Source organism: Cryptomeria japonica, chromosome 3 (assembly GCF_030272615.1).
Source record: "Cryptomeria japonica chromosome 3, Sugi_1.0, whole genome shotgun sequence".
Lineage (NCBI taxonomy): Eukaryota > Viridiplantae > Streptophyta > Pinopsida > Cupressales > Cupressaceae > Cryptomeria > Cryptomeria japonica.
In genome coordinates this window covers 449,459,188-449,480,743 of record NC_081407.1, presented here as the reverse complement: position 1 = coordinate 449,480,743, position 21,556 = coordinate 449,459,188, and positions in this window count along the sequence as shown.

The following is a 21,556-nucleotide window of genomic DNA, read 5'->3' as shown; positions in this document are numbered from 1 at the left end:
GTAAAGAAAAGGTTGAAGAGGTAAAACAAGAATTCTCAAAGCAATGGATCAGAAAGTCAGAATAGAATGTTGATGGGAATACTCCTCCATCGGCAAAATAGAGTAACACTCCACCGACAGGAGACTCTTCATCTAACTGAAGAAAATTCCTTTGGGTCTTTAGCAGCTAAATGAAAAACATGCTATTATTCCCTCAATTGATGGTGAGAAGTTGAGATTACTTCTTTACCGATAGATAAATTAAGTTGTGACTTAACTGACAAGCATTAAATATGGTAGGTGAAGGAAATAACATTATAAAACAAGTGTTTTGGCTCAATTTTTATTTCACCAAGCATTCAAATCTTCGAGAGCGCAAAAATCCCAAGCAAAGGCATTCCAAGCAAAGAAGCAAAGCAATCTATCAAATCTTTCATCCCTAAGGCAGATTAAGGTATTTATAGCTATGGCATCTTCATCTACTCCTGAATTTATTACAAACCCTATTGTTGTTGAAGTTATTAAATGCCCTAGACCTGTATTCTAGCTAGTTCCCAAAATTGCAAAGAAAGATGATAGCTTAGGTGCATTTTCTCAAATACCTAAAGGGGTAGTATATGCTGAAGACCCTAGAATGTATATACACTGTCATATTGATGAACTAGGTGATGAGGAAATTAAGAATAGTATGAATATATGATTTGTGATGAATCGGGAAATGTCAAACCTAAACATAAGGTAATAGAAACCCTAGGTTTCATTGAAATTCTCAATATCCTGGATTTCCCCAAGGATATCATAAGGATAGTATTAAGCAGAGTACATGGTGAATTTTTCTGGTTGGACTCAGTTCATAAAATCACAAAAGAGGCAGTAAAGGTTGTGACAGGGTTACGCTCCACCAACAACAAACCTGAAAAAACTAAGAAGGTCTCAAATGATCTAGTGACAAACCTAACTGGTGCAACATTTGATAAGAGATCACTAAGGGTAAATGATGTAAAGGATACAAATATTAGATTTATCAGTATGATCTTAGGTTACAAGACTACACATGCAAATAGGTTAAACTTAGTTTCTAGCCTATGTATTAAGAGTGCCTATGATATGGCAAATGATAATGCAAGGATAGACATATGTGAATGGCTTAAAGATGAACTAATAGAAAATTTAGCAAAGATCAAAAGGGAAAAGAAAGGAACATTCATATTTGGAAACCTACTTGTTTTTCTGATGCTATATATAACCAAACAAGTACTTGGTATTGGCACCAAAGATTTTGGATATGATATATCGGTAGCAAAACAACTATCGGAATTGCTGAACAATATGGGAGAGAACAGGGAGAAAACCATAAATGAGTACTTTCAAGCACTAAAAGCTCAAATGAAAACAAGAGTAAGGTTATCACAAGCTATTGTGGATAAATACCAAAAGGAAATCTGTTTTGTAATAAAGAAAGATGAAATTTGGATGGAGGCAGTTGTTCCTAGAACCATATGGGTTACTGAAATAGGGTATGAGACTGATGACAACATAATAGAAACCTATGCAAAAGCCCTCCTTGAAGCTCCTAAGGAACCTGAAGAAGAAGTATTTGGTAATGCTAAAACTATAGAAAGTCAAATTCAATCAAAGAAAAGAGTTAAAAGGGTTGAGGCAACCATTAAAAAGGGAACCCGACAGGCAAAAGCTATTAAAGAAGTTGTGCTAAAGAAAACTGGTATAATTGAAAATGAGTTGGAAGCACTCCAACTAGAAACACACCTTTCACCGATTTGAACTTCTTCAGAAAGTGACATACCTGCAGTATTCAAGAGAGTTGAGAGGAAAAGAAAACCTTCACTAGCACCTTCTCCTACACCAAAAAGACAGAAGCAATAGGCAATAAGGCCCCTAGAAAAGAAATTAACTCCAAAGAAAAAGAAGTTGACTCCTAAGAAGAAGTCAAAATAAACTATAGCTCCTATTGATAAATTACTAAATGAAATTAGTGAGGATGGCAAGTTGAAGAATATCAGCAAACTGTATAACACACTATCTGCTGATGACAAAGAAAGAGTAGAGAATAGTGTAATATTACACTTAGATATTTTCAAGAAATTTTTTATGCAAGTTGTTGATGAAATACCAGTAGATCTATATAATAGACTAGAAGCTAGAAGGATAGCTATTGTTGAGCTTGATAAGAAAATAAAGATTGAAAAACTACTTGTTGTGCACCCTGTTAACTCACCTGATGAGATAGATCAATTAATATTTGTGGCTAACTAGTCAGTATTTTCAACTGCTCACCGACATGTAGCATTGATGGCAGGAAGAGTGATTTAGATAATAGAGGAAACAACAGATGCATGGGATATATTCCTGGTACAAAAGGAGAAATGGGAAGAGTATCAAAAACCTAAAACCTTCAAGGTATATCAAAAGGATAGGGACAAAGGAAAAGGCAAGGTTGGTGGACCTCCCAGTATAAAGATAACAGACAACTTACCCCCACCGCCTTTAGATATTCCACCGGTAGACACTACTAAAAATCAACCGGCAACAGAGAGTATGAAGACAACACATGAGGACACAAATCCTGATTCTGAGGTGTTGTACACAATGAATATCGATACTCAGGAAGTCAACATTGTGGTTGATAAGGAAACAAGTGAGAAAAGGGATATGGCAATTGAGCCGCCGGTAGAAGATACAACAGTGGAGACAAATGTTGAAGATATAGTTGGAGACACTAAAATTGGGAGTGAGCAACAAATTGAATAGACAACGGATATAGGAAAAGTTGGCAGCACTGGTGTACATAATGCATCTATTGAGCAAATAACAACTGATAACAATAAAAAATCTGTTGAGATACCGACTGTAGACATTTCAGGAGCAAGCATAGAGAAACCGGTAGAACATACAGAGTCACAAACAGAAAAACCGATAGTGGATACCACTGAAAAATCATCAGAGGTACCATCAGAGAAACCATCATTAGAGAGTACAAAGAAATAGGTAGAACAACAGGTTCATTCACAAGTACATTCAGAGACAGTGCCACCAGCTACAACTAAAAGACCTAAACCTTTGGTAGCTGAAATGCAGACACAAACTGATCCTCCAGTAAAAGAGGAAATCAATGCTATTATCACCACCGACGGATTAAAAATTGTGAAGACAATTGGACAGACATCCGGAATCTCCATGTCTAAATTCAAACCAACAAATGTGAAGAGGTATTGCTAGATTCAATTAAGAAAATAACAAATTGTAATGCACTAGCATATAAGGCTATTGATAACACCATACCAATTTTGAAGATGATTGCACCCAAGTGTAACATAGAGAATAAAGATTCTTTAGGACAATTAGATGCATTGTCTAAATTCATCACCGGTAACCTAATCAGTGTTGATCAAATAAATGAGGATAATTTTAAGGAATGAATGGTAAAAGAAAAAGAGAAATTATTTATGAAAATTGTGAATAAGAACAAAGAGGAGATGGATACTCTTTTATCGGAACTCAATGAAATCATTTTTTACTTCAAGAAATTGTACAAAGATACATGCAAAATGGATGTATTAACAGAAGATCTTGACAATGAAATCAGAAAGACACAGGATAAGATTAACAATATTGTTGACAATCTGATTGGAACATCAGATTCATTTTTGGAATTAGAGAAGAAAATTGCAGAGCAGTAAGAGAAAATCAGGAAACTGAAAAATGAAAAACAAAGAATAAAGGACAAAGCAAAGGACTTAAAATGCAGACTTGGTCCAAGACTAGAGTATCTTATTTCTTTGAGAAAAGAAATATCTGAGGCTCTGGTTCCCAAACTAAAGACACCGGAAGAGAAAATGCACATACTCATTGGTACAGTGCAGAGAACCCATGAGGCTATAAAAGATAGTAAAACATTTAGCAATGACATAAATTTAATTTTGACGGATATTTTTCAGATTGTAACCCACCGGTTACAAGAATCCAGGCAGGACTCCACTGACAGTGAATGACAACCTTTGTCATTGATATCAAAGGGGGAGTAGAGGCTATAAGAAAAATGATCAGCTCAGGGAGAGCATATATGATTTGGCTCATATTTTTTTTGGTAAGACAATTCTGGCAGACTCATTTTTGGATGACACTTTTTGGATTTTTCTCATGAGTGTTGCCATCAATGCCAAAGGGGGAGATTATTGGCAAATGCACACTCCAATGAGAAATTGTAGGTGATTGAAGGTTTTGTCATTGATGGCAACCTTGCAATCATATGATACCGGCAAGACAATATATTGACACTGACAATGACAAACTCTACACCGACACACAGAACACTGACAAAGGAAGGATACCGACACCCTGACCGATAGGAATTTTATTTATAATGTATTTTGTAATTAATTGTAAAATCATTGTAAGCCAACGTGGCGAGTTGTAATATGACTCATATATGTATGAGATCATTGTAGAAATTTTGGAAATAATGTGATAGGAAAAATAAGGTAGACCTAATATGCGAATTATAGGTTAAGGGTTTATGTATGAAGAAGAACTAAAACCGGTACTAGATCTGGCTAGCAGATACTATTTTGAAGCAGTACAAGACACTGGATTATTATAATCCATTTTGTAAGTCAGTGTGACTTCTTATTTTGTAATTGAGCAATGAGCTCTAGGCACTTGGCCTTCCTGCATGTGCAGGGCCCTATTGTAAGAGTAATATTCACTTATTTATCCAGTAAGCAAATATTGTGGGTCACAAATCCCACCGAGGTTTTTCCCACAATAGGTTTCCTCATTAAACTACTGTGTTATGGTGTTTTTTTCATGTGGTTGTTGTTATTCTTGTTTACTGCATTATTCTTGGTTTACCGGTATACAGTATTGATATGCTTTACATGTTTTAAATCAAGTAAATTCAATAACCAGTTAGATACTGATTCACCCCCCCTCTCAGTATCTTTGGGAATCCTAACATCGCCTGGGCACCACCTGTCTGTCGGGCCTGCTACCTGTCTTGTTCTGTTGGATATCATTATTTCGGCCAAACTAGTCCCTCAGTGAGCCATTTACAATTCTCATCAAACTTGTAATTTCATCGATATTATTCTTTCGGCCAAATTACTCCCTTGGTGAGACGTTTACAAGTCTCATAGAACCTGCAATTTCATCAATGCCTTTATTTTATCAGTGGGACTGCTTCTGATTTCTTCCATATACCCTATGTTAATGGAACTGAGCCTTCGGTGAAACCTTTTAGAGATTCATTGTGGCCAAGGTCTACTCGATAAGTCACCCATCCATGCCATGTCACTAGCCACTGGACCGCCACTTGTCTGCCACCTGTCCTTGGTCTTATACTCTCTGCTCCGCCACATCATCAGTCGCCAAGTTGCAATGATATCCGATGAGCATCTAACCATCATGACATAGCGACAGCCATTGGATCACCATGATCTGCATTCGATCTTCCTTACTTGCTCCTATTTAGTCTCTTCTCGCCAGTCATTTACAAAATTAGGGCACCTTGAGATGCATGTGCATGTGGGGTCCACTAGGTGATGAGCCACTTCTTGTCAAATGCCCGTAAGCTTTGAAACTATAGTTATATGTGACTTTAGTTTTAAATACAAAAATTCTCCTCCCCGCGACCAATGTGGGATAAATTTTCTTCATGCCTGGCAACTGAAACGCTTGGAAGTTCTCTGGTTTTTTAAAACCCTCTTTGGCGACCAAGTAAACACTCAACCCTCGTGGGAGCCACATCAACCACTTTATTTCATCTACAGTGGAGCAAAAATATCTCTGTGATCTACAACATGCTGAGCTCAACCCTCGTGGGAGCCACATTTTAACCCACATGCTGTCCTACTTTCCTGTATCTGCACATGAAGCAAACAAGTTAGACAGAAAGAGTGCATTTCTTATTTCTCGTTCATGATTTGACCTTTTCAAAATGAATGAATGAAAGGCTTCATTAGGGCACTAAATTTGGCATGTGCAAAATTTGGTAACAGATCCTCCATTGCCAACCGGTGGATTTCCGCTTCTATATAATTTAGCAATATGTCCAATTTCATTGCATGCATAACATGTAACATTGTTCTTTTGAATTGCCTTGCTAAAACTGGTGAAATTGCTTGACCTACACTGATTAGCCATATGTCCAGATTTTCCACAAGCATAGCATTTTACATTCATTCTGCAATCTTCTATCTTATGACCAATTTTATTGCATTTAGAACATTTACAGGGAGTAGAATCAGGGTTTTGATTTTCTTTGTTTCTACATTGCCTGGCCATGTGTCCAAATCTATTACAAACAAAACATCTACCATTGAATTTATAAGCACTTAGTTATCTTACCGGTGCCTTATGGTTTTGATCTTCATTAGCAGTACCAAAACTTTGTCCTTGCTCAAATCCAAGTCCACTGGAATCTCCAATCTGCCTCTGTCTCTTCAATAACTCATCAAGATGTGCTGAGCTAATCTTGAATTTTTCTTTGTACTCACTTGTAGTAGTTAAATCATATCTCAGTATTATCATTTGTCTCTCAAGCTCTTTCTCATTGCTTTGGGATTGTACCAAATCAGTTCTCAACATATCATTCTCATGAACCAACCTACCATATTCCTCAAATTTGTTCTTCAGGGATACAACAAGATTTTCTTCCTTTTTCTTTTTGTCCTCAATCTCCTTAGACATCCTCATAGTCATAGCTTGCATCTCATCCTTCATAACCATGTTCTCCTGACTCAATTTCTGACATTGTTCCTTAAGTGCATTTTTCTCTTCATCATCCTGATTTTAAAAAAGTTTCTTCCTCCTAGCTTGAAAAGATGATAGCCTCTGTTGTAGGACAAGAATAAATTCTTTAGTAGAATTCAACTAATCTTGTAGCTTTAAGTTCTTCAATCTTTCAGCATCATAATCTTCAAGTGCCATCTCAAGCTGCTTCTCCAAAACCATATTCAATGATTCCGGTTTCAGGATCTTCCTCAATCTATTAAACTTCCTCTGAGGCAGGCACAAGGCTCCGATAGCAATTGTTGGAAACCAATAACACTGAGGGGGGGGGTGAATCAGTTTTATACTAGAATAGTAGATTTTAGGCTAAACAAAACATTCATACACCAACTGATATACCGGTATAAACAAAATTGAAAGAAGTAATACAACCAATAAGCCAAACACATAAATGAGAATCATAACACACAGATTTATACGTGGAAAACCTCAATGAGGAAAAACCATGGTGGGATTTGTGACCCACAATATCAATTCACTATCCATATGAAGAGATATTACAATATATCATGGGCATCCACTTGCAGGAAGGCTTACAACCTAGAGCACAATACTCAATCACAATAGGAGCCTCACTAACTACATAACATACCAAAAAACAATCCAGAGAAGTGTGAACTGCTAAGATAGCATCTTCTATGCCAGAATACAGTTTCAGTTTAAGCTCTGTCTGTTCTGATTAAAACCATAAACCTTTATACTGAAATAACCCTTACAATGAATTCCTCACATACATAGTCTCTCAGAATGATTTCACATCATATTACATTTCCATGTCCATTACATGTCCATCCTTGTTACAAAATGGTCTAATCAATCTGCCTTATATACCCTATACAAATTTATGCCCTATGCCAGCTTACAAAGATATATACAATATCAGATTACATGTCAGCCATATAACATAAATGAATAAACATTAAAATAAGTTATCGATGCCGGATCCAAGATGTATCAACCTCCAATACCGATGACCTTTACTATACCATGTCGGCCTGCATTGTCAGTGAGCAAAGAAATATTCTAACTTGTCAGTGTCGGTGCCAGTGTCGATGTAGAGTTTTTGAAGTGCCTAACAATACACCATTTGAAGTCGCAACCCAAAATCATGTTGCCATCAATGACAACATAATGAAACCTAACCAATAGAGTGTCAATTGCCAACAAACTCTACTTCAAACTTTTGGTAACAAGTAGGTGAACTTGGAAAAGAAACAGTCTTATAGAAAACCTACTTACCAACAATAGATCCAGGCTTCAAGTCAGACTTTTCAAGGCCAACAACAATAGTACCAAGGAAATAGGTTGTTTTACCAAAGAAATTATCAGGGTCCAAGGCAGAATGTGAATTCAAGGGCTTTTCAAGCATATAATCTAGCACCTATCAGTGCAGCTAGAGACCTAGTACTTGTTCAAAATAACCTTGCTGTTGATTATGAGTGGTGTTTTCTTTGTGGTCAGCCTCATGACCAAGCCACGTGTTCAAATGGTGTCATTAATCAAGCTCTAATGGTGCAAAGTGCTTCAATTGTTTCAAGTTCTTCAAATGCAAATACTAATGTACTTGATGACAGAGTTTCACATCAACAAGAACATGACACTACTTGGCTAAATTGGTAGGGAGAGGAGTTTTATAGAGTAAATGCAGATGATTCTCTAATTACTACAAACACTAGAGCAAAAAAGAGAGCTTTTGAGATTGAACAAGAAATTGAAAAAGGGAAAGCAACAACTATAGAACCACTACATCACAAACAACTCGCATTTTGCAGAGGAATACATAGCAAGCTGTGAAAGAGCAACCTCATGTGTAAGCCAACCATGCTAGTGCAAAAGTTCCACAAAAGGTAAGTTTTGTTATGCCTTTTAATATTGTTGAAAATATAAAAAAGATGAATGTATCTATGTCTATGTGGGATTCTTTAGCTATTCCAGGACAACAAGACATGTTATAGTTGACTTTACGATACCTGAAAGTATCCAATGAACCCCCAATAGGTCAAGATAGGGTTGTGTTAACCAATAACCCTCAGGAAAGTAAATCACCAAATAAAGAGCTAGATAGGGTTGTGTTAGGCCCAATATGGAAAGCTAATGTACTGAGAGGGGAGGGGTGAATCGATACTTCAAAAATTTTCTTCAACAATAACTTTACTGTTAAGCATAAACTAAATAGTGCAGTAACATAATATAATGTTAAAACAAATAAATAACAATCATACACGATTCACTCCATAACACATATATTTGGTTACGCAGAAACTCTTGGTTAGAGAGAAAAACTGCAGTAGGGATGACACCCACAACTTCACTACTGCAATAATAAAGGTTGCTTGGTTAGAGATACATGTTTAGCTATTTTTGATAGCTTACCCTCGGTAATCCATATATTAACTCGGTAAACCCTTCTGTTTACTCTGTTCCTTGACTGTTCTTTGAAATCCTTCTCGGTGACCTATTTATTTCTCTGTCAACTATAATAGTCATAACACTCTGTGATATCTCATGATTTTCCTTTTTGTATATGTCTTGCTTTACACACACATGCACATATCTCTAATCCTAAATTCATGCTATATAAATAGATCTCTTATGTCAGTGATCTGGTCCATGCTTCGATCTTACAAACATGATTTCTTGAATGAATAACCATGTAAAATATTTCATTGGTTAGATGACCTCAAAATCATATACAATCTTTAAGTGCAATTTCCAATGTGATAATGGTTACTTGTTCCTCAATCTTTGTAACACATTTCCCATATATGTCCAGGTTCAATGAATCTAGTAACTCATTTCACTCGGTGTGTGTTCACTCGGTATATCATTCTTGCTTCTCGGTAGACATAGAGTGTTACTCAGTAGTGTGTTCGGTGTATACTACGCTCTGAGACTACTTTCTTCTATAACCGACTACACTGTGCTTACCGACTATTCTGTACTTACCGACTGTAAGATTCGGTAGAAGTAACCGACTAGAATATATAGAATAACTTTGAACATAAGACTAATGGAAATCTTAGTAAGTAGTAACAATCTCCCCTTTTGACATTAGTTGAGATGTTTGACAAAAACTACTTTCAAAGTTATAACTCAAAAATCTATATATTTGCAAAATTTGAGTAAACTATCAATATATACATTTGTCAATGAAATAGTATATTTAGATATACTCCCCTTATTAATATACTATATATAACTCTGATTTTGCATGCTCGGTGATCAATGTTCTATGTGCTACTCTTGTTCTTTGCTTACTGCTCTGTTCACTACTCGGTATACTCACCCTATATACTACACTCCCCCTGTATACTTTGATACTATACTCCCCCTTTTTGACAAATATCAAAATTTAGTTACCGTTTGGTGGAGGCAATTGGTCAAAAATGGATTTATACTTTGTCCTTGCTTCGGTGAGGGCGACAAAGAGTGCATCCTTGACACTGTCCATTAAATAATTATGTGCTTGAATGTCAGCCAATAGAGAAATTAAGCCATCTAATGTGCTTCCCTCTTGTGTAGTAGATAGGTAAGTGGCTCGGTTGATCTATTCTTGAATGGAGGACAAGTGTGGAATGAATAAGGTTTGAAGAGTCATAATGTCCATCCTTATTTTGTGCTCTTCATTCCTGAGTTCCAATTGTTGAGCCATGAGCTGTTGTAACTTTGTATAAAAATTCTTAACAGAATTAGGCTCGGTGGTCAACTTATTTGAGAGATCGGTGATCTCTTTCTCAATTGCTTCTGTTTTATTTTTGATGTCCTTAATGAATAGAGAAAATGTATAGAGTTTATGAAATAAATAAAGAATGTGCTTGAGTTGAGGGGACAACTCAGCAATAAATTTGACAAGTTTAACTTTTCCAAGAGCAATAGCTTTCTGTACCTCTTCAATCATTTTTGCAGTGAGCTCTTTATCCTTTAACTTGCTCAAATATTCAAATGCATCTACTCCAGATGTCTCTATCTGATTAAGGAGTTCATCCAGTTGAATATGGATGGTTGCATCTGTTGACACTATAGCTACGGGTAGCATATCTGATAATATTGTCTTTACCTTTTGTAGTACTTTATTTTTCTTTTGTATGACCATTTGTTTTTCCTGTTCAACCTTTGCTTTGCATAGTTCACCAAATTCAATGAGTGCTTGCCCTTTTAATTTTGATATGTCTACATTGGGCAACACTATTGGTTTCGATATATCTACCTTGAAACTATGCTTTTTTATCCTCTTTTCTTTAGAATTTGCCGGTTGAACCAATACAATAGCTTGGGAGGCTTGTGGATCCTCGGTAGGTTGCTCGGTGGAGGCAACACTTTTGTCAGTTTCTTTAGCCTTTGTTGAGTCCTTCGGTGGTTCGGTGCTCGGGGTCTCAGTTGCAACATTTTTAGTGTTAGGAGGATCCTGAGAGGTTTGTTCCTCGGTGGCCTGAGGAGTAGCTTCTCCTTCTGTAGACTTGTGAACCTCTGCACCTTGTTCAGTATCTTGAGAGGCCTTAGTTGCAGTAGAATGAGTGACTGGATGATAAGGCTGAACTTGTTCCAAAACTAATGCACTGGATACCAGTTTTGCATAGGCATTTCCTTCTATCATTTCTTGTTCAGGTGCCTCATTGTCCATGATGTCTTCATCAATTTGTATGGTGTCAGCAAGGTCTTGATCAGTGACATCAGGATCTTGCTCGATGACATCAACTATTTCAACTGTAGCTTGCTCACCAATATCCTTAATTCAAAATATTTCCTACCATTTTTCTTTTGTCTCATTTTCCACTTCAATCTATAGACCATTCATCAGTTTTAAGGCTCTTTGTTTGGCAAGGAACTTTGTGTGGTATGTTGTCAGATGTTCTTTTATTTCAACTACTGACATGTCTGGAAAGAGATGTACCAGACTTCTTTCTCTAATCTATTTCTCCGAGTCCATTGCATACTTCCACCTGTTGTCAATATGCAAATAAAATTCTTTTGGAAGAGATTTACATACTTCCAATGGGACCAAGAGGAATTTCCATAGTGTGCAGATGACCGCTTCTTCTATTTGTCTCTTCTCATCATCAGATCTAGTTTCATACTTAACATATCTGAATCCTCCAAATCCACCATATTCTTTCAAGTTAGTATAGAAATTAGCAACACTATGTACATTTTCCTTTGTACTCTTAACAATCTGAAATTTGTTAGCATCTTCAGACTCTATGTCACTGGACTCTTTAGTCAAAATGAGTCTCTGAGTAGATTTCTTATAGGTCTTTGTTACCTTAGGAACAACAACAGTCTTTGGTTTCTTACTCGGTGACACTGCAGATGATCTTGTGTTTGGGTGCTTTACTGAGGGAGTCGGTGATGCCTTTGATGTGTCCTATTTCTTCCTCTTTAGAACTTTCCCTTTAGGAAACTCGGTGCTTAGTGTAATAGCAGCTTCTTGGGCTTTTGATTCCTTCTCGGTGATTACTAGTGTGCCCTTGACAGGTGTGGAGGAAGAACCTTCTCCAAATTTCTTTGATAGTGCCTTGATCATCTTTGTTTCTTTTCTTGTAGCTTTTGGTACTACAATGCTCATCTTTACTTTCTCTTTCACTTCTTCATATGTTCCATACCTCAGCTTGGTAGCATGCCTTGGTAGTGTAAGAAAGGCATCTATCTGTTGTTGTGTGATGTCAAAGTCAATCTCATAACCCATAGGTGGCAAAGATTGAGTTCTTGGTTCCACAACATTCACATAGTAGTAGTTAGTGTCTACTTCAAAACATATATCATCTTTGTATTTTTCCACTAGTTGGGGTGGAATTCTATACCTATTATGCATCTTCTCTTGAAACTTGCTGAAATAACCATCCATAATATCATTGAAGTTGTCACCTAGACATTTGATAAAGTCATTGATTTGATGGGTGACTGGTTGGTGTAGCTCCCAAACTACTTTACCAACTGTTGGAAAGAATTTTTCAAAATAGAAAAATATGCATACTAATAGTGATCCAAACTTTAGTGTATTGGCCGAGTTGTTCTTCTTCGGCTTCCTGATGGTGTTCAGATTCTCAAATAGGTTTTTCAGCAATACTTCACAAAGATCAATTTTCATTCCCTTTTTCACAATTTTGTATGCTAAGTCGACTGCTTCATAGGGTACACTGTTTTCCCTTGCTGATTGGAAGAAACAATAACCTATCACTCTAATAGAAAACTTTAGCTATGCATCAATTATATTATTCAGTTTCAATCCTCTACAATCGGATTCCACTCCGATTAAGGTGATCAATTCCTTTTGTGATATCATCTTCTGAGCTCAGACATGATCATAAATAGGATAACCGGTAATCAGATGAATGATTTTCTTGGTGATTTTGAATGGTTGCTCCTCTAACCACATGAAATCATCATGAACTCTGCTCAGAACAAACTTGACCAACTGGGGTTTGAAGACATGGGGATAGGCTAGGGCTTCAGTCAATCCCTTGATCTTAATGTGCTCATACTTGCTATCCATTTTCCCATCGGTACACAATTCATCATAGGTGTCTTTGATTTCAACATGACCTAGTTCTTCAACTCGACATTTGGTGAAGAATCTGACATCCTCAACTAGTAAAAATTTATCTGGGATGAGTGAAAATGCAGTTTTGTCATCCGGTTCTGATGCTACTTTGGGAGTTAAAGAGTATTTTAGTGAGGGCTTTTCAACATTCTTAACAACAACGGGTTCTTGGATCTTCGGTGCCATTGTAGATTTCAGATCGAAATTATCCAAAGATCCCTAGGGTTTGAGAACTTTCAAATGATAGACACTTTTCCTCTTAACAAATATGAAACAAAAATCTTCAATAGATATGATCGGTAAACCAGCTTAACAATGCGTTGAGATTGATGTAAATACCTTGAATTTCACTTTGGAGGAGGTTTGATCGCCTTGGAATCGCTTTTCTCTGCTCTCTTGAAAACTTGGTGAGTAAAAATGATCGCGTAAATGCTTTAAGTACACAATATACCTTATCGAGCTCTGTGCAGGTTAGGTTAAAACATTAAATGCACTTGGTTCCACTAAACCGATTTACTCTCCTTTTTTTGCTTTAACTGAGTAGCCAAATTTCCTTCATTTACCAACTAGACAGGCTTGTTGTAGTTACCAACTTGATAGGTTTCCTTTATAGTGCTTTCAAAAGACTTTGATAGAATTTCAAACTTACTAATACATCTTAGCTATGCAGATTTTGACTTAAGTACATAATAAAGTAGGAACTGTTAAGGTTTGACCTTTGAGAGAGTGCAATCCCTTCATACCTTTACCGATTAATTTGGAATAGGTGCACCTAACTCAGTAGGTAAGGTGCTTTCTTCATTTGACACAATTTCCTTCTTTTTCCAAATCATCTGTAATTTGCCTTTTATTTCTTCAGTATCTCCTCTAGGTTGATCTCTGCAATCTCTAGCCAAGTGTCCAGCTTTGTGACAATGAAAACATGCCATACCAGGATTTCTCCATGATCTTCAGTTGTTTATTCCAAACCTTATAAAGCAGTTGACACTTATATGTCCATATCTTCCACAACATTCACACCATATCCTTGTATTGTAATCCCATGGTACTACAGCATATGGTCGGTTAAGTTCTCTGTGAGTTCGGTAGCTTCCAGTATTTGCTCGGTGTGCAGACCACATATAGTTCTTTTTCTTAAACCAACACTTCTCAGTACTGTGTCCATATCTATTGCAGTTTTTACAAAACCCTTTGAATTTTGCCTTCTTATAATTGCTAGCAAAATTTGTCCTACATTGGTTAAATGTATGACCATATTTATTGCAATTGTAACAATAATCATTGGACTTAGTGACATTCGGTTGCTTACCTTTTCTGGTTTGGCACATGTTGGCAGTATGACCTTGATTTCCATAGTAGTTGCAAATAGGCTTCTTTCTTTTGATGTTCTTCTTGATTCTAGCTTGATTTGATGATTCTCCTCTCTCGGTAGTATGAATTCCCTTCTCGGTAGAGTCTTTTCCTTTGTAACCGAGTCCTGCATCTTTGTTGGGTCTTCATGTATTCAGCTACTCATCCAACATATTTGATGCTTCATAACTCTTCTTCAGTGTTTCTTTGGATTTCTTCTCTATTTCAAGTTCATCAGTCAACCTTGATACTTCAAGTTTTAATGCTTGATTCTCATCATCTTTCAGATTTGCTTCCTGATGTGCATAACCTAGTTGATCTGATAGATTTTGTTGAATCCTAGTCAATCTTACAATTTCATCATTCTTTTCAGATACTAATGCTTCAAGTTGTTGTTTCTCTCTTTCTAGATCTCTAACTTTATCCTCGGTTGTCCTCAATGCATCAAGATTTTCAGTCATCTTTGTGCTGAAATGCTCATGTTCTCTTTTCATTTCTTTTAGTTGATCAGTCAGTGCTTTGTTATTTTCTTTCAACACTTCAATAATTTCTTCAGTCTCTTCAGACATACTATTCTCAGATGATATCTCAATTTGTTCCACCAGCTCTTGAGAGTCCTACAAATCATCAGATAACCTTCTTCTAACTTTCAGAGACTTTTGCATTTGTCTCTACATGTCTACAATCACTTGATTAGCATGATCCAACTCTTCTTGTAGATATACAATTCTCTGAGATTGTTTATAGCCTTCCATTGATAAGATCTTTCTCTTTAGGCTATTAAACCTTTTTCCAAGATTCAAGCTCTGATACCAATTGTTAGGCCCAATATGGAAAGCTAATGTACTAAGAGGGGAGGGGTGAATCAGTACTTCAAAACTTTTCTTCAACAATAACTTTACTATTAAGCATGAACTGAATAGTGTAGTAACATAATATAATGTTAAAACAAATAAATAACAATCATACATGATTCACTCCATAACACATATATTTGGTTACACATAAACTCTTGGTTAGAGAGAAAAACTGCAGTGGGGATGACACCCACAACTTCACTACTGCAATAATAAAGGTTGCTTGGTTAGAGCTACATGTTTAGCTCTTTCTGATAGCTTACCCTCGGCAATCCATATATTAACTCAGTAAACCGTTCTATTTACTCTATTCCTTGACTGTTCTCTGAAATCCTTCTCAGTGACCTCTGTGTTTCTCTGTCAACTATAACAGTCATAACACTCTATGATATCTCATGATTTTCCTTTTTGTATATGTCTTTCTTTACACACACATGCACATATATAATTGCACATATCTCTAATCCTGAATTCATGCTGTATAAATAGATCTCTTATGTCAGTGATCTGGTCCATGCTTCAATCTTACAAACATGATTTCTTGAATGAATAACCATGAAAAATATTTCATTGGTTAGATGATCTCAAAATCATACACAATCTTTAAGTGCAATTTCCAATGTGATAACGGTTACTTGTTCCTCGATCTTTGTAACATGTTTCCCATATATGTCCAAGTTCAGTGAATCTGGTAACACATTTCACTCGGTGTGTGTTCACTTGGTATATCATTCTTGCTGCTCGGTAGACATAGAGTGTTACTCGGTAGAGTGTTTGGTGTATACTATGCTCTGAGACTACTTTCTTCTATAACCGACTGCACTGTGCTTACCGACTGTAAGATTCAGTAGAAGTAACCGACTAGAATATATAGAATAACTTTGAACATAAGACTAATGGAAATCCTAGTAAGTAGTAACAAACAAGACATGTTACAGTTGACTTTATGATACCTGAAAGTATCCAATGAACCCCCAATAGGTCAAGATAGGGTTGTGTTAACCAATAACCTTCAGGAAAGTAAATCACCAAATAAAGAGGTAGATAAGGATATTAAACCACCTCCATTCTATGTATCCTTAATTATTGGTGATAAATTAGTTCATAATTGTATGGTGGATAGTGGAGCTAGCAGTTCTATAATGCCCAAGCAGATTGCAGACAAATTGGGATTAAAGTACCAACCTTTAGAGAAGGGAGTTGTCCAATTAGATGGTACTGCTATTAATGCATTAGGTGTTATCAAAGTATTAAGCCTTACACTTCATGCATGTCCCAATTTATTAGTACCTCAAGATATTTATGTAATTGACTTACCCCCTTTCTTTTCCCAGTGCTTATCAAGAGATTTTACTGCTAAGATAGGGGGTTATGTTTCAACAGATTGGTCCCATATGTTGTTTAGGACTAGATATGGGACCAAGGTCACTCTTAAATTTGAATAATTGTCAAAGGATCATATTGAACCATATAATTCAAGTATAATTAATGCTATCCCAAGAGTTGTAGAAGAAAATTGTGTCATCTTTAATGATAATGAGCTTGCTACAGTTCAAGTTTTGCAAGATGAGTCTGTCCCTGATTTTTTGTTACATGAATGGGCAAAAAAAAATATTATAGACAACCCACATGATCATATCTTAGATTTTGGAAAGGGAAATTATTGTTTTGCATGAAGCTGATTCAGTGATTCCTAACCTTGAGAAAAGTGAAAGTGAACTCATCAAGCAACAAAGTAAACTTTGGGAGATGTTCTTTGATGGTTCCAAGAGTAAGAATGGAGCAGGTGGGGGTGCTATGCTTGTATCCGCACAAGGTGAGCATTACTTTTCATCTTTCTATTTTGCCTTTTCATGCTCCAACAATACTACAAAGTATGAAGGTATTATTCTAGGTCTTGAATGGGCAATGAAAAGAGGAGTAAGTTGTCTCAAGGTATATAGGGATAGTGAATTAATTGTTAATCAAGTAAGAGGCTAGAATGTTGCTAAAAATGATACATTAAAGTCATACAGAAATAGAGTTTGGGATATTATTGAAGACTTTGATGTTTTTAATTTGGTTTCAATTCCTAGAAACTTGAATAAGCATGCAGATAGACTTGCCTCCTTTGGAGCATAGTTTGACATTCCAAATGACATAAAGAAGAAGGTACAACCATATGTTAAATTCATAGTTAGACCTTCAATTACTAACAATAATATTAACTAGCAAATGTTTGATAGCAATGAGAAAATTCTAACATTTTTGTTTGAGGAAGGTCAATTTTTTAGTGGTGAACCAGGACAAGTTGATACAATAGTATGATGATCAAGTGGTGAAGTTGAAAACCAACAAACTACCCAAGGGTTTGGTTACCTTGGAGTCCATTTTTAACACTGATGATCAACTTAAGAAAGGAAAAAATGGTCTGGAGATTAAATAAGATCATTATGAGGAGCTTGAAATTTTCAAAGGTGAGCTCCTTAAAATTGGAAAAGTTTATTCAGTTGAAGATAAACAAAACTTTATAGCCTTGTGTCAAGAATTTTATGATATTTTTGTATGGCATTGTTCAGATTTAAAATGTTTTGACCCTAAGATTGCTCAACATACCATAGAATTAGAACCTAATGTCAAGCCTGTAAGACAAAAACAAAGGCCTTTGAACCCCAAGCTTGAACCATTAATGATTAAGGAATTGACTAAGCTAGTAGAGGGGGGTATTATTTTTCCTATCAAGCATACCTCCTGGGTTTCCAACCTTGTTCTAGTTAGAAAGAAAAATTGTGAGATTATATTGTGAATAGACTTTAGAGATCTCAACAGAGCCTCTCTGAAAGACCATTACCCATTACCTTCTATGGAACAAATCCTTCAAGCTATTGCTGGTTTAGAAAGGTTTTCTCTCCTTGATGTTTTTTCTAGTTACAACCAAGTTTTCATTAAGGAAGAAGACCAGTTTAAAACAACTTTCACAACTAAGTGGGGCACAATGGTGTATAAAAGAATGCCTTTTGGTTTATCAAATGTCGGTGCCACATTCCAAAGGGCTATCAATTATGCTTTTAAAGGTTTAATTTAGAAATTTTTGCTTGTATACTTAGATGATATAACTGTTTATTTAAAAAATTCATATGAACATTTATCACATTTGAAACAAGTGTTTGAGAAATGTAGAGAGTATGGCATTTCTCTTAATCCAAAAAATGAGTGTCTTTGTTTTTCATGAAGGTAAGCTTCTTGGATACAGTGTCAAAAGTAGGGATCACCATTGATCTTGAGAGAGTGAAAGATATTCTTGAGTTGCCTTTACCCAATCAGAAAAAGGGGTTGCAAAGCTTCTTAGGCAAAATTAAATTTTTGAGAAGTTTTATCCCCAATGTTGCAAATCTTTTACAACCTTTGATTTCCATGTTAAAAAAAGAATGCAGTTTTTTCAGTTGGACCAAGGAGGCTAGATATAGTTTTCAATCTATCAAAGAGGCTTTATCAATAACCCCTACTCTAGTAAACCCAGATTTTTCAAAAGATTTTACTCTATATTCTTTTGGTGGCATAGATAATATTTCTACAATGTTGGTTCAAAAAACTGATGATAATTTTGAATAGCCAATAACTTTTTCCAGCCAAGCATTAGTAGATTCTGAGATAAGATATACCTTTGTTGAGAAGCATGTTCTTGTTGTGATTAGAAGCTTGAAAAAGTTTAAACTTTTGATTTCCAGCAGTTAGTTCATGTTTTAGTAGCCCATCCAAATGTCAAAGAGTTCTTATTGAGTAGGGATTTAAATGATAAAAGGGCAGGATGGATTACTAAGGTTATGGAATTTGATGTTGATGTGAAAATCACTAAGCTTGCTAGAGGTAGAGGGTTGTGTGAAGAAATGGCTTCAACCTCTGAAGATGCAAATAAACTGAAACATAAGTTGTTTTAGTCAATGATAATAATTTTCAGAATGTTGCCCCTATGACAAATGCAAATTGGATTCATGATATGACCCATTTTCTACAAACTAGTGACTGTCCACCTATTTTGGATAGAGCTAAAAGTATATATTTCACATTATAATCCATTCCTTTTGTTTTAGTTGAGGGTATTATATTTAGAAAGGATATTAATGGTATACTTTTGAGGTGCATATAACCTAGGGAGAAAGGAAAATTCAGCCCTAATTGGCTCGGACCATACATTGTTGTTGAGGTCTATGGATCAGGTACTTACAGGATAGCAGATGTGGAAGATACGCCTCTCAAGGAACCCGTAAATGCTATGCACCTTCATAGATACTATGCCTAGTTCTCTTTTTCTATATCTCTCTCCCTCTTTCGAGTCTACTTTTTGTTCTCTCTTATATCTTTTTCTTCAAAATTGGGTAATATGTTAGCATGTCTTCATTAAAGTATGTAAGATTAAATGATGTTATATTGTTTGGTCTACATTATTTCATTATAGACAAGCATGTTTCATTTACTTTATTGTTTGTCTTGGATTCTTTTATGTAAATTGTAATTTATTTACATTTCATATGTGCTAGCATGTTATACAATTTCTTATGTGTTAAGTAGAATTATATCATGTTGTGTTTAATTAGAGTTAATTAAATCACATTTGTCATATAGTTCTTAGGCTTAATACATTCTTCTTTTACATCATCAAAGTAGCATTTAATTAAATACTTAGTTATTTAATTAAGTCACACATGTATCAATTTAATCATGAAGCATTGAGAAAACAATCACATGGAAAATAAACTAGACATACATGTTCATCACTCAATATGTTACTTCTAATATGAGAAATGCATATATTGTTTAAGCATTAAAATAATATATCCACAAGTATCATAATATATACATTAGTACATCAAGATCATCTCTTATCGCTAGGACTAGTAGGTGGAGGATGGTTGCTAGATGCCCCCTCTTGATTTGTTTGTGGGGGTGGCCCCATGGTGGTGTATCATGATATGGAATGCGAGTGACTCTGCGAGGAGCTCCTGCGATCCCTCTCCATCATAATCCCATGGTATGTGGCTACCTCTATCTGTGACATTGCTAGGTCACACTCTATTTGTCGCAATCTCTCGTAGGACCTCCATCTCCATCCAAATAGGGGAGAAAAGGTCCTCATGTCATCCTGTACTCCTCTGGAATCTGCTGTGAGGAACTCATAATGTGCATAGTCACGATGAGGTCTACCATTGCATTATGAATAAGAAAATGCCACTCCTGGATGGTAGTTGTAAGGAAGAGAGAAATTTTTTTTATTAGTAACATTCTATATCATAAAATCTAAACAAGTAAGATACATAAATTAATCAATAAAAGGACATCTTACCTGGATCTTCCTCTCGCTAGTACGGATCATGGAAAGTGACCACCTAAGACTAGGACCCACTAGGCTCTCCACGCTCGTATTATCTCTATATAGTAGGTGTGGACCGATGGGGACTATGATTAGGACCCCTTATAGGGTCCTTCTTCGCTTGTAGTGGGAGACTCGGTGGATCTAGGGCTATGGTATCCTCCTCGAAGTGATGAGGAACTGCATCTGACTCATCCTCCTCCTCCTCCTCCTCCTCCTTTGCCTTCCTCCTCATCATCTCCATCTTGATCTCCCTCTCCAATATCAAGGTTGTTTCCATCTCCACCTGCCTCTTGCTCTCTAGTGTCATTAGCCTGATCATCTCAGTCCTCCTCAGATGTATTGGATGCCTCTTCATCACTTGACTGTCTCCATGGTCCAGGGTTCCCACCAGGGAATTTTGCTGGGAAGATGGCTCCAGGGTATGTCCTCCCCCACCATGTGATGTACCATCGATGCGCACCCAAATTATCTCTATAGTCTATCGCAATGTTCTTATTTGACCCATCTGAATCCATGTTGTCGATCTCATCACTGGTAGGCCTAGGAATGGCTCCTATCCTTGGCATCATGCATGAGTGTTAGATGTACACAGGAACATTAGTAGGAACACACTACTCAAACTTGAACTATCACTAGACTTGGTCAAAGTAGAAGGGAATGACTATGTGGTTGTAC